Here is a 17,273-nt window from a genome sequence, read left to right as displayed (position 1 = left end):
GTCACCTCCTCCTGTACAATGCTACAAACCTCTGTCCACGGTTCTTCAGGCACTCTGTCTACCAGATTTAATCCCTTGAATCTATTCGTTACCTCCACTGTACAATCATAAGTAAATAAGTAAATAAATATTTTTAAAAACCACAGCATGTCTTGGTGTGTCTTGGAAAAGGTTAGCATTTGAATCAGTAGACAAGAGTAAAGGAGATCACTCTCCGCAATGGAGGTGGGGACCCTCCAATCTACTGAGGGCGCTAGTGGGGCAAAAAGGCAGAGAAAGAGTGGACATGCTCACTTTGCCTGAGTCAGGACACCCGTCTTCTCCTGCCCTGAGACATCAGTGTTCCTGGGTCTCAGGCCTTCGGGCTCAGACTAAATTACACCGCCTGCTGCCCTCCGCCTCCTGTGGGCAGAGAGCAGCCAGGGGTGCCTCTGACAAATATAGAGCAACATCCATTCAACTCTGTTTCTCAGGAGAATCATGACACAGGCAATCCCTAAAACAAAGCAGGGCCTCAGTGGGGTTTTCTTAACAGATAGGGACCCAGTGGGGGCACCTTGAGGCCCAGGCCTCAAGGAAGTCCTGTGTAAACTTGGACATCTCTCCAAAATGTTCAGTTCAGATCCTGACACTGACGCGACCCAGGATGTGGCATCTGCCCTCCATCTCTAAATGTCGCTTCCATGCTTGCACGCGGCTCTCAGAATGACGGCGCCGTATAACACTGAACACACACACACCCTGTCCATGGGAAACGAGTACAGAGGGCCACCAAAAGGCGGGCAAGAACATCGCCTTAGTCTGATCACGCCACAGACTAGGCGGCTCATGCACAACAGAATTTTTTTAATTGGAAGGTAATTGCTTTACAATGATGTGTTGGCTTCTGCCATACAACAAAGTGAATCCATCATAATTAAATCCATATATATTCCCTCCCTCTTGAGCCTCCTTCTCGCCTCCCACCCCAGCCCTCTAGGTCATCGCAGAGCACCAGGCCGGGCTCCGGCGTCACAGAGCAGCCTCCCTCTAGCTCTCGGCTTTACACGCTGTAGCATTTACGCGGCCGAGCCACGCTCTCAATCTTTCCCGCCTTCTCCTTCCCCTGCTGTGCCGTTCTCTACTTCTCTACTTCTGCGTCTCCATCCCTTCATTGCTCGTTATTAGAGACATGCAAATCAAAACTACAATGCGATATCAGCTCACACCAATCAGAATGGCCATGATCAAAAAAAAAAAAAAACCCACAAAAACTTCAAATAATAAATGATGGAGAGGATACAGAGAAAAGGAAACCCTACTGCACTGTTGGTGGGAATATAAATCGGTAGACCCTCTAAGGAGAACAGCATAGAGATTCCTTAAAACACTAGGAATAAAACTACCACATGACCCAGCGATTCCACTTTTGAGCATACACCCTGAGGAAACAGCAGAAATTTATTCCTCACAATTCTGCAGACATGGTGTCTGGTGAGGACCTGTCTCCTGGTTCGTGATCAGCCATCTTCTTGCTCTACCCTCACGTGGCGGAAGGGGCAAGGGGACTCTGGGGTCTCTTTTATAGGGTCACTAATCCCACAGCATAATCACCTTCCAAAGGCCCCACTTCCAGACATCACGATGTTGGGGGTTCCGTTCTAGCATCGAATCTTTGGGGGAAACAAACATTCAATGACCAGTAAGTGCTCATAATAGCTTATTTGTAATAGTTCCAAAACAGAAATAACCCAGATGCCCATCAACAAGAGAATGGGTAGATAAATTGTGCACTTTCATACGATTGGAACGCTAACAATAAGAATAAACCACTGCTACACACAAAGATATGGATGGTCGCATACATTATGTTCAGTGAAAGAAGCCAGACTCTGGAGAATGTACTTTGCATTACTCAATTTATATGAAATTCAAGAATAGACAAAACCAGTCAATGGTGATAGCAGTCATAATGGTGGTTATCTCTTGGGGGGTAGGGCACAGAGGACCCTCTAGGTGCTGTAAACATCCTGATCTGGTAGGGTGACGGGGATGTGTCATGCTCACGCCGTCGCTTCAGTCGTGTCTGACTCTTTAGTGAGCCCCATGGACTGCTCCCCACCAAGCCCCTGTGTCCATGGGATTTTCCAGGCAAGAAGACTGGAGTGGGTAGCCATGCTCTTCCTGACCCAGGGATTGAACTGGCGTCTCCTGTGTCTTCTGCTGATTCTTGACTGCTGAGCCACTGGGGAAACATATATACATGTGTGTGTGTGTGTGTGTGTGCACGCCATCAAGTAGTATCCCTCAGATTAGTGTACTTCACAGACACTTTGCTATTTGTGTTATATTCCAATAAAAACAAAAGAATGCTTATATTCCTTTACCAGATTCTACTGTCTGTGTGAGCTGTGAACAAATAAATCCAGTAACTGTCTTGGAAAAGCACTTTTAAATTGCTTTATATTATTTTTTGTGCTAATGGGCTTAACTTTAAACATGTTTACATTTGAAATACGCTACAATGTTTACAAGCCATTTTGACATGTCTTCATTGGGTAATAAACCACAGCTTAAAGAAAGGGCCCCTGGGAACCTCTGGGAGGTCTGTGCTGGATGCAGACCCAGGACAGGTGAAGGCGGCGGGAGAGGTCTGTGGACTTCCAGCACACAGCTGGAGACGGGCAGCGGGGAGGGGGCAGACTCTGCCCAAGTGCCTGCGCGGGGTCCCTGCGGGACAGGAGGGTGGCCTGGGGTGCCAGTCTGGGCTCCAGTCCCAGCGCAGCCCCATGCTGGCTAAGGCATCTCAGCTGAGCTATGAACCTCTGTGCCTCAGGTCCTTGGCTGCAACATGAGGGTAACAGTTTAAACAACCCCAGAGAAGGTGTCAGGAGAGTTAAATCCGCCACCAGCACCCGGCCTGGCACATTACAAGTGTTCAGTAAAGTTTCCTGATTAGCCTTAAGATGGTTGAGGGCGGATTATTGTGGGTGCAGTCTTGCCTGGACCTGCCTTAGAAATGCCTTTTCTAAAGGCAGGAGCCAAAGAAAGAAGCTTTAGGATTAACTCTTCCAAAATAGCAAATGTTCTCTCTTTGGCGTTAGGTCTAACTCTGGCTGCCTTATTACACCCCAGGAGAAATGTGTCCTCATCAAGTCACAAAAGCCTGGCTTCAACCTGCAGAGGGAACAGGGAAAAAAAAAAAAAAAGCCTGAAATCTTGAAAAAGCCGATAGCTCCAGGTACACGTTATCCAGCCCATCTCTGATTTGGAGGTTCGCTGAAGCATGGCGGACATGTGGTTATCTTGGGTCCTATATGTCGCTTCTGTAAATAGACTTTTGTTTTTAAAAAAAATGACTGACTTGGGAAAATTGAAAGAAAGACGAGGAGTGGGGAGAAATGCTTTTTCTCTCTAACCTCTCCCGTGGAACTGATGGGTCTGAGAACTCCAAGGAGCCCGGCTATTCACACGTTTATTAACGTCTTGCAGCCTCTGCTTCTCCGCTTGTATGAGGGACACAGCCGGCAGAAACTGGGAATGCAGATGCTGGAGTCAGACCCCAGGGAGTGTCTTCGCACCATCACTTCCCAGCTGCTGGGCCTGGGACCAGGCACTGGAGCTCCCTGTGTTTCTGCTTCCTCGTCTCTAAATGGAGGAGATTATGACCCCTGTCTCCCGGGTTCTTGTGAGGATGGTAATATATGTACGGAACAGTGCCTGGCATAGTAAGTACTCAATAAATGTTTGCTGCTGAGCACAAGCATAGAGCACCCAGACACAGTCTTGCAGAATAATGAGTCCGTAGTAGCTACTACGTCGGGCTTCCCAGGTGGCTCAGCGGTGAAGAATCCACCTGTCAATGCAGGAGATGTGGGTTCAATCCCTGGGTCAGGAAGAGCCCCTGGAGAAGGAAATGCCAACCCTCTTGAGTATTCTTGCTCGGGAACTCCATGGACAGAGGAGCTTGGTGGGCTACAGTCCGAAGGGTTGCAAAAGAGTCGGCCACGACTTTGCAACTAAACGACAAATAGCAGTGTCAGCTGTTGTTATTGCCATTTAGATGGCCCCACGGCGTCTGGGCCTGTGGCTGCAGGTCTCTACTGAGAAATACAGCTTCAGGGGACGCACCAGTGATGCTTCAAGGCCTGGGAGAACACCTCCACCTTCCTGAGGTCGGCCCAACCTCCGAGGGCAGCAACCTTGCAGCTCAGAGGCATTTTAATGTCAGAGCGGGAAAAACAGGACTTCGAGCAGGGCTTGCCAACTTCTGGGATCTAATGCCTGATGGTCTGAGGTAGAGCCGATGTCATAATAATAGAAATAGAGTGCACAGTAAATGTGATGTGCTTGAGTCATCCCCAAACCACTCCCCACCCCTTCAGTCATCTGTGCAAAAACTATCTACCAGGAAACTGGCCCGTGGTGCCACAAAGGCTGGGAACCACTGGAAGGAGGAACCAAGGCTCAGAGAAGGCAAGCGACCTGCCCAAGGTCACAGAGCAAACTCGGGGCTGAGCTGGGAAGACAGCTCAGGGCCCGTGGCTCTCTGCAGCCCTGCGCGGCCCAGCCCCCGCGGTCCGCCGTGCCGGAGCTCCTGTGTCCTCGCCCGGTCCTCCCCTCCTCCCCATCTCCTGGGCGGGCTCTCCATCAGGTTACGAGCTCACCTAATTCTTGGCCACATCCTGCTGAAGATCCATTTTTCTTACTGAATCAGGCCGCCGTTAGGTCCTGAAAGCCCCATAAGTCTTCTATGGCTGAGCAGATCCCGTAATCTATTATTCCACAGTCCTATTTATATGTATTTATCCATATGGCTATATAAATAGGGCTTTGAGACATATACGTGGCAGGTTATTGCTGTAGCATGGCTGTTCTCCCCAAGAGGAAAACAAAAATGATGTATGGCTGAGGCCCTTTTCCATGCAGAAAGCGCCCGTCTGATTTATTAAGAGTTAGGTGGCAGCCACATGCTCCGGAGGTAGAGAATCTATTGCAAAGTTATCTAAGAACAGGACAGTCTCAGCTCCAGATGCCAAAAGGCAAGGCTAGGGTGTGGCAGGCGCTCACAGAGGCTTGGAGCACCTTCTCTCCAGGCCCTGGCCGCTCCCAGTCTGCTAACTAACGAGGAGCGCTTTGGGTGCAAATTGAAGCCAAAATGGAGATTTTGGTCTAACAGTACTGGGGTGTCCGGGAATCCAGAGAGGAATATGGCCAGGTCTCAGGAATGGCTGAGTCTGGAGAGATGACACCGGCGCGTCTGTCTGTCTCTCCGGCACCTCTCCATGCCTTGCTTCTGGGTCCCTCCAGAGTGACCTCCTCCACACAGAAGAAAATGTCCCCAAGTTCTCTCATTGCTTCCAGGGGCTGACTCTGTGTTTCTCTGATCCCAGATCCAAAACCCCACGGACCTGAACTCCTGCCCTCTGCCTGGTCCAGGGGCCATAAGCGGGACCGTGAGAGACCAGAGCAGCTCCTGCAGGCATCTCATGGACGGACTGGGTGCGAGGAGAAGCAGTTCCCGGGTGAAAGTGAAGGGATTTTACCTTCTCTCTTACTCAGAAAAGGCATTTAACCTCCCTGTGCTCCCGCATCCCTGAGCGTAAAACCAGAATAATGGTATGCTCCGTCAAGGCAGAGATTTGCGACCGTTTTTGTTCCCTGATGTCTCTCCAGTGCCTAATCGAAGCCTGGAACACGGTCACGTTCCATAAATATCTAACAAATAAATGAGATATAAATCTCCAAATAAATGAATGAATGATAACTCCCTTGCAGGGTTGTTGGGAGGATTAATTGCAATAATAAGAACTAGCATTTAGAGGTCACGGGGTCAGAGACTGCTTTCCGCGTGTAATTTAGTACATGACGTGTGCTCAGAATAGTGCCCTGTGCACGCATGCACACGTGAGTATAAACTAGGGCCCCAGGAAGCTAGGCACCGTGGCAGACAGCAAAAGCAGGATCCAGGTCCTTTCTGAAGAGATGAGGCCAGCTTCCCCGTCACTGACGTCTCTAGTCCAGCAGTTTCCGGCCGCGGATGGAGAGGTGACTGAGGACGCTGGCGCAGGGGTGCAGGTGCGTATAAAACATGGTGATGAAGAAACAAGTTGATCACAGATACCTTTATGACCATTTCAAAATGTAATGCACATTGCCGTGTTTAATGAAATACAAATTCATTGTAAATCATTCATGAGCTCAGAGTAGCCTAGCATGGTGGCGTATTTTCTCAATCATGGAAATCCGTAAGTATGTCTGTTTTTATGGGGAAGGTGGTGACGTTTTAATTTTGAGTGAAAACATTCAGATTATGAGTCTCTGAGCTAGGCCTTCGTCCCCACATCACAGATGAGAGTCAGACTTGGTTTGGAGGGCTGGGAATTGACTCACCCAAGGCCACCCTGCAAGTGGGGACCGGCTTAGGGCAAGAACTCAGCTCTGGGACCATCAAGGTTTCAAGAGGGAAGGGTATCACACTAGAGGAATTGAGGGGCTCCGCTCCTTTCTTTCCTGACAACTCCGATACAGGTGGAGGGGGAGTCAGAGGGTGTGCTCTGCTCTGGAGGCATGTAATTCTTCTCTTCTTAAATTTTTGAGTTACAATTTGCATACCATAGCAAGTAAGTTCCCTTGCTTCATTTGCACAATTCTGTGATTTTGGGTATATTTGCAGAATTGCGCAACTATCACAACAGGCATAGGTTTTTTTTTTGTTTTTTTGTTTTGCTTTGTTTCGTTTTTGGCTCTGCAGCATATGGGATCCTAGTTCTCCGATCAGGGATTGAACCCAGACCCTCTACACTGGAAGCATAGAGTCTCAACCACTGGATGGCCAGGGAGGTCCCGAGGTGATTCTTACAAGCACTCAGAGAATGATCTGGTGTTTTCTGGTGAAGTTGAGAGTATGTATATCCTGCAATTTAGAAATTGAGTCCTACAGAAAGAAGCTCTATCCCTGGTGGCTCAGATAGTGAAGAATCTGCCTGCAATGCAGGAGACTCGGGTTCAATCCCTGGGTTGGGAAGATGCCCTGGAGGAGGAAACAGCAACCCACTCTGGTATTCTTGCCTGGAGAATTCCCTGGACAGAGGAGCCTGGCAGGCTGTAGTCCATGGGAGTGCAAAGAGTCGGACACAACTGAGCAACTAACACACACAGAGAAGCTCTAGACGTGTGAATGAGGAAATATGCTTAAGATGTTTCACTGGGGCTTTGAAAAAATGGAAATAGAGTCAATGACATCAAGAGAAAAACATAAGCTGCAGCATTCAAAGACTTTCTATCCAGCAGTTAGAAAGTATAATCCGGTCACATCCATCCACAGGAATAAACCTCATGGCTGGAAAAAGGAAAACCTGGACGGGCCCTGGACTTGTTGTAAGACCTTAGTCCTTTCTCTCCAGGCCTCAGTTTATTCTGTAAAATGGGAACTTGTGATTAGACCTGTGGTTTTCGAAGTGTGCTTTTGGCAAAGCCCTAGAGAGGCTTCAGGTGGGCTCTACAAATTCAGATGCAAATGTCACCTTTCAAAGAGATTTTAAACTGTTTTGAAACTGAAGGAAACAACACGCACATTCCAATGTGCTTTGTACAAAATATTAACCCTCCAGGCGCTGGCTTCACAGACCTCAGAGTGAGATCCCACCTTCCTCCTTTCAGCCCAGTACATCCTGAGACGGCAGGGCGGCAGCTGTTAAATCTGCTGCCGTTTTTCAACTGCTCCACTGAGGAAGTCGAGGTTTTTTTCCAATGCTGTGTAACCAAAGCAACAGATAGCAATAAGTTCCCTATTGTAGAAGATAATGGTTGCCCATAATTTCAAATTTGTATTTTTTATGAATTTAATTTACTAATGCTTCCCTGGTGGCTCAAATGGTAAAGAATCTGCCTGCAATGCAGGAGACCCAGTTTTAATCCCTGGGTCAGGAAGACCCCCTGGAGAAAGGCATGGCAACCCACTCCAGTATTCTTGCCTGGAGAATCCCATGGAGAGGAGTTTGGCGGACTACAGCCCATGGGGTTGCAAAGAGCTGGACACAGCTGAGCCACTAACACTCACTCACATTTACTAACGCAATAAAAATTTTTAAAATAACCTTTTTCTTTTGCTAATTTTATATTCACAGAGGACTTATGGTCCCAAGAGTTCCTGAATATGTGCATCCAATTAATTTCATTTTCTCCTAATATTTGCCGTCATGCATTGCAGTGTATATTTGTCAGAAATAAGAAACCAACCTGGGTGTGTTACTATTAAGCGAAAGCTAGATTTTATTCAGATTTCACTGTTTTTGTAAACAGTTTGCAGACACCTGGAGGAGCTGACCCATGGAGTTGATTCGACCCTGGCAGCCCCAGGGGGCACCGTTCCGGCACTGGTGGCTCTACCAGGACTTGCTAAAAAGAGCCAAGTCCCCAGCTCTTTAGTGTGGAAGCTTCACACCCTTTTTAGGTTGAAATTGCCTCTTCAGGCTATTCGTCCTGAAGGGACTGGGATGCTCTTCTCCAATGGAATGGACATGAGCCAGGCATCCACCTATTTGTTCGTTCTTTCAACAAGTATTTAAGCACCTGTTACATGCCCGGCGGTCTGGGAGCTAGGGTTACCGACGGATCAGGTAGACAAATTATTGCCCTCCCAGAGCTTAGAATCCAGTGCAGGAGACAATGATAAACAAGAGAGAGGGAAGGCAGCTGCACGACATGTTAGATGGTGAGGCCTAGAGGGAAAAAAAGTGGGAAAGGAGATATGAAAAGCTGCGGGGGTGAAAGTTTAGGTAAAGGAGGAGCAGATGTCGGGGGAGAACGTTCTAGGAGAGGGAGTGGCAAGCGCGAAGGGCCTGAGGCAGGAACACGCCGTGTGCTTGAGAAACAGCAAGAGCGCTCGTGAGGCTGCAGGGAGGGTGGGGGCGGGGAGCCACTTAGGAGCCTGGAAGGAACGTGAGGGGCGGCCCAGAGCCTTCCGGAAACAACAGCTAGAGACTCTTGGGCCGCACTGAGGCTCTAGGTCAGCAGCAGGGGCTGAGCACCCGTAGTGTGAGCTTTCACGAGTGTAACCACGTGTGACTCCCGGGTACAGCCCAGAATACACCCCGACACACAGTGGGGAGTCTCAGATACGTCCCTGCATGAAGAGAGCCGGGAGAGGAGGAGCGACCTGGGTACCACGCCAGGCCAGCCGCCGGCACCTCTCCTGACCCGGCTCCCTGAGACTGGGGAGCTGCAGACGCAAGGCGTGGTGTTAGGCAGCCTCCCATGGCCAGCCTGCCCCCGGGAGGAGCTGATGGGGGCGAAGTGACGCGGGGCACCTCCCAGGCAGGTGCCCTTGTGCTGGCGGCAGGCCCTGAACTTACCTTGGAGAAATGAACTCTGCACCTCTTCGGGCCCTTGAGAAATAAAGAGAAACTTGGGAAGCAAGAGGAACCTCCTACGATTCACTGCATGGTGGGGCGGCGGGTAGAGATACTTTCACGTGAATATTAAACCCAAGTCTCCTTCTGCACATGACTGAATAAACAAAGTGTGGTCCATCTGTTCAGCGGATCTCAGCGATAAAAAGGAAGGGCCCCTGACGCGGGCACCAACACGGTCTCCACAAAGGGGGCTGAGTGAAAGGAGCCAGGCAGAAATGAGCACACACTGTTCGGTTCTGTGTATACAAAGTCCCAGGAAACACAAGCTCATCTGCAGTGAAAGCAGACTGCTGATCGCCTGGGGATGGGAGGGAGGTGGGGAGCAAGCAGCGGGGTCACACAGGGGATGGAGAAAATTGGGGGAGTGATGGGCATGTTCAGTATCTTGGCTGGCAATGGCTTCGCAGGTGTGCCCATATGCCAACATTTATCGAGTTGTGTGCTTTAAATATGTGCAGCTTACTGTATACCAATTATGCATCAATTATACACAGAGTTGGGAAACGAAAACGGAGTAAACACTCCAAGTAAAAGTTAGAGATAGAAGGGGAAAAACAAAAAGAGTGACTTTATTTTATGGTCCAAGGTTTTATTATATTTTATGTATATATCCACATTTATACATATTTAAAACATGATTATACGTTCTGTATTTCATGTGTAATTATAGACATGATTATATACTATAATATCTATAACTTTGATGTATTTGTATTATACAAATATATTTGATTTTTATGTATTTTATATTTTATCGTATATGAGTTCATACATTTATATTTAACATGCTGTGTATAATTTATACATGGTGGTGGTGGTTGTGTCCACATCTCTGCAACCTCACAGACTGTAGCCTGCCAGTATCTTCTGCTGATGGGATTTCCCAGGCAAGGATACTGGAGTGGGTTGCCATTCCCTTCTCCAGGGGAATCTTCCCGACCCAGGGATCGAACCCAGGTCTCCTGCATTGCAGACGGATTCTTGACTGGGCCACCAGAGAGGTCTTAATTTATACAGACTATGTTATACAGGGCCTCCCAGTGGCACTAGTGTGCCTAGAACCCGCCTGCCAAAGCAGGAGATGTAAGAGATGCCGGTTCAATCCCGGGGTTGGGAAGATCCCCTGGAGGAGGGCATGGCGACTCGCTCCAGTATCCTTGCCTGGAGAATCCCACAGAGGAGCCTGGAGGGCTACAGTCCACGGGGTAGCAGAATCGGACACAACTGGAGCAACTTAGCGTGCATACATGTTATATAAAATTCTGCATTTATTCATTTTCTATATTAACATATTCTGATGTGTACACATGTGTTTATATAGAGCATCCCAGGCTCCCTTAAGGGGTGACATTGATTCAACCCCCTCATCGCACAGGCCGAAGCTCTCACCAAGATTTCTCAAAATTCCCAGCTGTTGGAAGTTGTAGGCTTCCAGCCCTGGCTGTGGCTGAATCCGCACCCCGGCACTGGTTCATACATGAGACACGTCTTCTCTGCACACACGGCTACCCTCCAAGCAACCTCAAATACAAAGCTGCTGCTCCCCAAACTGAGTCTTCAGTGAAGGCTGCAGCGTCTCAGCAGCGTCTCCCAGCAGACAGCTTGGAAAGGCCTCCTCTTCCTCGGGGCTTCTCCTGGGCCACCCCGCCCAGCCCTCCCCCATCACGGCTTCCCATTCGCCTCTGTGCCCCTCCCTGTTGGACCACCTCGTCTCTGCTCCAGAGCAGGGTGAGGCTGCCTGCCCAGAACCCCTTTCCAAACTCCAAATGCTGGGTGGAACAGAAGAGCAACTGAGAGGCACGTGTGGCCACGGACAGCTATGCTTTGCAGCCTCCTACAGACGCACACAGGTTCGCCACCGCACGTGCATGCGCGTCCACGCGCATACGCACACACGCTTACACCCTCATCCACCCCTGGGATGCTAACCCCAAAAGCAGTGCCTGGGCCCATCTCCCGGGCCCTCGCCCGCGCCCAGGGCCCCCCCAGCGCCTGCCTCCCTCCCTGCTCTCTGAAGTGTCTCCTTCCTGTCCTAAAGTGCTGTGCAGCGCCCCCACTCTCTCCCTCCAGGGGCTTCGCTTCCTGAGTAAGTAGCGAGCCCGCCAGTACAAAGGCTGAATAAACAGTCGGTAGAAATTAACTTGAACGTTCAGGGAGAAGAACAAAGACTTTCGACGTGAGCTGGGGAGGGAATCATAATTGCTGGAGAGGGGGGAGCGGTGGGCCCCAGGCTGCAGGCGGCACACAGGCAGGGATGTTGACAGTGGCAGAGACAGGCAGGTGCGATGCTGATTTGATAAGTGGAAGGGCGAGAATTCGAATGTAATGGAGACGCTGATGGAAAGGGGAATTGGGACTGAGAAAGGGGAGGCGTCTGCAGGCAGCCAGCTGAGGACGTATGCTGGGATGGGGGGGCTTCCCAGCTGAGAAGGAAAGGGCATCTGGAAGCGGGGTCCCCCTGGAGCCATAATTACGGCCCAGGAGGCCTCCCACGGTGGCTCAAGGGGGGAGTGGTGAGGGGACCAGGAGCTGGGTCTTGAGTGTGGAAGGGAATAATGGGTCCCCTGGATCCAGGGACAGGGGGTGGACCCCACCCTGTAAGAACCCACAGAAGCAGCTGACGATGGTGTTGTCTTCTGAGAGACTTCTCCAGAGGACCACTCAGCTGGTGCTGCCTGTACACCATTTAACAGCTGAAGGGTATAAATAATAAACAAAATATCAAGTGCATCCTAGATGCCGGAAACTATGTTAAACTCCCACAATTTGAGAAGGTGCTGGTATTATTGACCCTAATTCACTGATGAGCAAACTGAGGCCCAGGGAGTTAAGATCACGCAGCTTTTAGCCAGTCTCAGCCAAAAAAGCTAGAAAACAGTCATGGAATTCCCTTTGGAGGGTTCCATCCCCTGTTAACTGAGTTTCTATAGTATCCACCTGAGGTCTGCTGCACTTCATCATTCATTCATTCAACCAAACACTTTTGAGTGCCGATGGCGTTCTGGGGTGTCTCATAGACCAGGTGCAGAAATAGAAGATGGGCCCTGCTCCCTAGGGACTCGCAAATAGTAGGAGGCAATGTCTCAGCAGAAGGGTGTTCCGAGTGCCTCAGTGGCCCAGCGGGGGTGGGAAGGCCACCATTCCACATCTGGGTAGAAGGCTGGGAGTCCGGGGATGGAAAGAGCTCAGAAGTACTTTCCTAGAAGCGAGAACCTCACGTGTCAGGAGAAGAGACAAGCAGCGCCAGAGACCGTCTTAGCAGAGGCATGGAGGAGAGAGAGCACTCGAACTTTCCACAAAGTTTGGAATGACCGATGAAGGTTAAGGGTGGTGGTGAGCTCGGATGCTCTGGAGGCCACGGGGCTCTGGAAGCCTTTTGGGGACACACCAAGGGTCTCTCCTGAGGGTGGTGAGAATGGCTGGTGTCTCCATCCAGCCTGGAAATGCGGATAAAGAAATCTTCCCGGGAGGTTTCCCTTCCTGCGAGAAATGGAGGTGGCTCCCCGGGACGTGCGGCCTGTCCGCTCAGGTTAGTGGGTGAGGGTAAAACATCAATCCCTGACCTTCCAGAGGGAGACCTCGCCAGGCCTCCTCCCTGTGCCCAGGAAACCCCAGGAGGCACGCACGATGTCCCGGTACTAAGTCGCTCCGTGTTCTCAGGGCTGAAAACGGACCATAAATATTCATGGCTGGAAACAAGCGAGGCCCGCCTGCTCCGGAAGAAACCACCGGAGGGCTCCTGGCTTTCCTCCTCCCGCCTTTAAATGCCAGGTCAGAGCTCAGGAAGAGCGACACCTTCTAAAACCCAGCTTCCTTCATTTGTTTAACAAAAGACATCTCCATGCTCTGTGGCCTCTTAATTTCCGCAGATGTTAAAGTGCAGAGAATTAAAGAATCAATGGGCAATTAAGGAGGCACTGGCAGGTTCTGGCCAAGAGCAGATTATTTATTTATTCAGCCAGCCACGCTCGTTTTTAAAGCGCCAACTTTCCATTTTGTTTCTGACATCAAAAATAAATCAAACTGAACTGTACACGTCACAGCTGAAAAAAAATTATCTGCATGATGCGCTGCTCCTTTGAAAGAGCAGGAACCACCTGCGAGAGGAATTTTTGTCTGCGTTCAAAAAAAGGAAAGAAGATATGAATTAATTCTGGCACTGGCCTCCCCTTAGGATACTGATAGCCTTGATAGAGACACGATTTTAATATACTAGTAATCTTTCCCCCTCGTCTCAAGGTTCTTTTTGATTTCGGAGCATCCATCTTCGTGGATCATCTCGAGAGGGTTGCAAGATTTTAGTTCATTAACAGTGGCTGCTTTGGTGAAATTTCAGAATGGGCAGAAACAAATAGCCATCCATAATGGAGACCTAGGCTGAGCAGCCTGCGCTTCTTTTCGCTGCTCAGGACCTTTCATCTAAGGTGGGGGTTCCCTAGTGACTCCCTTTCTACCCCCACCCAGCTGATACCATCTGACATGCCTAACCTGAAAAGAAAGATATAAAATCGCCACCCATTCCCTTTTCCCTAACTGTTCCCCTATTTGGACCAGCCCTATCCAAATATGGACAGTGTGGACCTGTCCCTGCACCACTGGCCTTCACTGTCTCCCTTCCCAGCCTCCCCACTCCAACTCACCTCTCCTTTCTCCAGCAAGGCCTCTAGCCACTTCCACTTACCTTCATTCACTCAAACTACCCCGAGGTTCACGTACTGTTGAAGCCTGGCTTGGAGAATTTTGACCAGAACTTTGCTAGTGTGTAGAGTCTTCTCTTGTGTTGTTGGAAGAGGGTGTTTGCTATGACCAGTGCGTTCTGTTGGCAAAACCCTGTTAGCCTTTGACCTGCTTCATTTTGTACTCCAAGACCAAATTTGCCTGTTACTCCAGGTGTCTCTCGACTTCCTACTTTTGCATTCCAGTCCCCTATGATGAAAAGGACATCTTGTTTGGGTGTTGGTTCTAGAAGGTCTTGTAGGTCTTCATAGAACCGTTCAACTTCAGCTTCTTCAGCTGACTATGGCTCAGATCATGAACTCCTTATTGCCAAATTCAGACTTAAATTGAAGAAAGTGGGGAAAACCACTAGACCATTCAGGTATAACCTAAGTCAAACCCCTTGCAAATATACAGTAGAAGTGACAAATAGATTCCAGGGATTAGATCTGATAGACAGAGTGCCTGAAGAACTATGGACGGAGTTTTGTGACATTGTACAGGAGGCAGTGATCAAGACCATCCCCAAGAAAAAGAAATGCAAAACAGAAAAATGGGTGTCTGAGGAGGCCTTACAAATAGCTGAGAAAAGAAAAGATGCAAAAGGCAAAGGAGAAAAGGAAAGATATACTCATTCGAATACAGAGTTCCAAAGAATAACAAGGAGAGAAAAGAAAGCCTTCCTCAGCAATCAATGCAAAGAAACAGAGGAAAACAACAGAATGGGAAAGACTAGAGATCTCTTCAAGAAAATTAGAGATACCAAGGGAACATTTCATGCAAAGATGGGCTCGATAAAGGACAGAAATGGTATGGACCTAACAGAAGCAGAAGATATTAAGAAGTGCCAAGAATACACAGAAGAACTGTACAAAAAAGATCATGTCCCAGATAACAACGATGGTGTGATCACCCACCTAGAGACAGACATCCTGGAGTGTGAAGTCAAGCGGGCCTTAGGAAGCATCACTACGAACAAAGCTAGTGGAGGGAAATGAATTCCAGTTGAACTACTTCAAATCTTAAAAGATGATGCTGTGAAAATGCTGCACTCAATATGGCAGCAAATTTGGAAAACTCAGCAGTGGCCACAGGACTGGAAAAGGTTCATTTTTCATTCCAATCCCAAAGAGAGGCAATGCCAAAGAATGTTCAAACTACTGTACAATTGCACTCATCTCACATGCTAGTAAAGTAATGCTCAAAATTCTCCAAGCCAGGCTTCAATAGTACATGAACCGTGAACTTCCAGATGTTCAAGTTGGATTCAGTAAAGGCAGAGGAACCAGAGATCAAATTACCAACATCCACTGGATCATCAAAAAAGCAAGAAAATTCCAGAAAAACTTCTGCTTTATGACTACGCCTAAGCTTTTGTGTGTATCACAACAAACTGTGGAACATTCTTAAAGAGATGGGAATACCAGGCCATCTGACCTGTCTCCTGAGAAGTCTGCATGCAGGTCAAGTAGCAACAGTTAGAACTGGACATGGAACAACAGACTGGTTCCAAATAGGAAAAGGAGTATGTCAAGGCTGTATATTGTCACCCTGCTTATTTAACTTCTATGCAGAGTACATCATGAGAAATGCTGGACTGGATTAAGCACAAGCTGGAATCAAGATTGCCGGGAGAAATATCAATAACCTCAGATATGCAGATGACACCACCCTTATGGCAGAAAGTGAAGAGGAACTAAAAAGCCTCTTGATGACAGTGAAAGAGGAGAGTGAAAAAGTTGGCTTAAAGCTCAACATTCAGAAAACGAAGATCATGGCCTCAGGTCCCATCACTTCATGGGAAATAGATGGGGAAACAGCAGAAGCAGTGACAGACTTTATTTTTCTGGGCTCCAAAATCACTGTGGATGGTGACTGCAGCCATGAAATTAAAAGACACTTGCTCCTTGGAAGAAAAGTTATGACCAACCTAGATAGCATATTCAAAAGCAGAGACATTACCTTGCTGACAAAGGTCTGTCTAGTCAAAGCTATGGTTTTTCCTGTGGTCATGTATGGATGTGAGAGTTGGACTGTGAAGAAGGCTGAGTGCCAAAGAATTGACACTTTTGAACTGTGGTGTTGGAGAAGACTCTTGAGAGTCCCTTGGACTGCAAGGAGATCCGACCAATCCATCCTAAATGAAATCAATCCCGAATATTCATTTGAAGGACTGATGCTGAAGCTGAAACTCCAATACTTTGGCCACTTGATGTGAAGAACTGACTCATTGGAAAAGACCCTCTGGGTTGTTTGGGAAAGATTAAAGGTAGGAGGAGAAGGGGATGACAGAGGATGAGATGGTTGGATGGTATCACCGACTCAATGGCCATGAGTTTGAGTAAGCTCCAGGAGTTGGTGATGGACAGGGAGGCCTGGTACGCTACAGTCCATTGGGTTGCAAAGAGTCGGACACGACTGAGCGACTGAACTGAATTGAACTGAACCCCAAGGTAGATTTTAGGACAGTGATTCTCAAACGTTACGTGCAGCAGAACTACCTGGATGGTACGTTAAAGTAGATTCTGACTCAGCGGATCTGGGGTGAAAGTGAAGTCGCTCAGTCGTGTCCAACTCTTTGCGACCCGTGGACTGTAGCCTACCAAGCTCCTCTGTCCATGGGATTCTCCAGGCAAGAATACTGGAGTGGGATGCCATTTGGATCTGGGGTAGAACCTGAGAATTTGCATTTCTAATAAATTCTGAGATTGAGACTTTACTTGAAGAACCACTGTTCAGAGACAATCAGTTGGGAGAGGAAGTCGGAGGGAGGGAACACTTCCAGAAACTGGTGCTATGGTGCCATCTAGTGGTCTAAGGCCACAGTGGCAGCAATCTGCGCAGGATGAATTGCAGACCCTTGTAAATGACTCAAGAAATTGTTGACTTGCGTGGAGTGCATTTCCCGTGGTTAACTCTTCTTTCTTTCTTCCTTTTTTTTTTTTCTTTAGGTAAACTTCTTATTGAAGTTCAGTGATTCTTTTTATCCTCCAAACAACAACAGGCAGAAAAGCAACAGGAAGACAAGTCTTCTGAAGCCAGAATCTCAACAATGCAAACTTTGGTGTGTGTCCCCCAGATGCTTCCAACCTAAGGCATGACAGTTCCGACATACTGGCAGACAGCAAAACAGCCACCTGGGTTACACAGGAATTAATTGCT

This window comes from Ovis canadensis, chromosome 11, assembly GCF_042477335.2.
Source record: "Ovis canadensis isolate MfBH-ARS-UI-01 breed Bighorn chromosome 11, ARS-UI_OviCan_v2, whole genome shotgun sequence".
Lineage (NCBI taxonomy): Eukaryota > Metazoa > Chordata > Mammalia > Artiodactyla > Bovidae > Ovis > Ovis canadensis.
Note: the sequence above shows the minus strand (reverse complement) of the source record.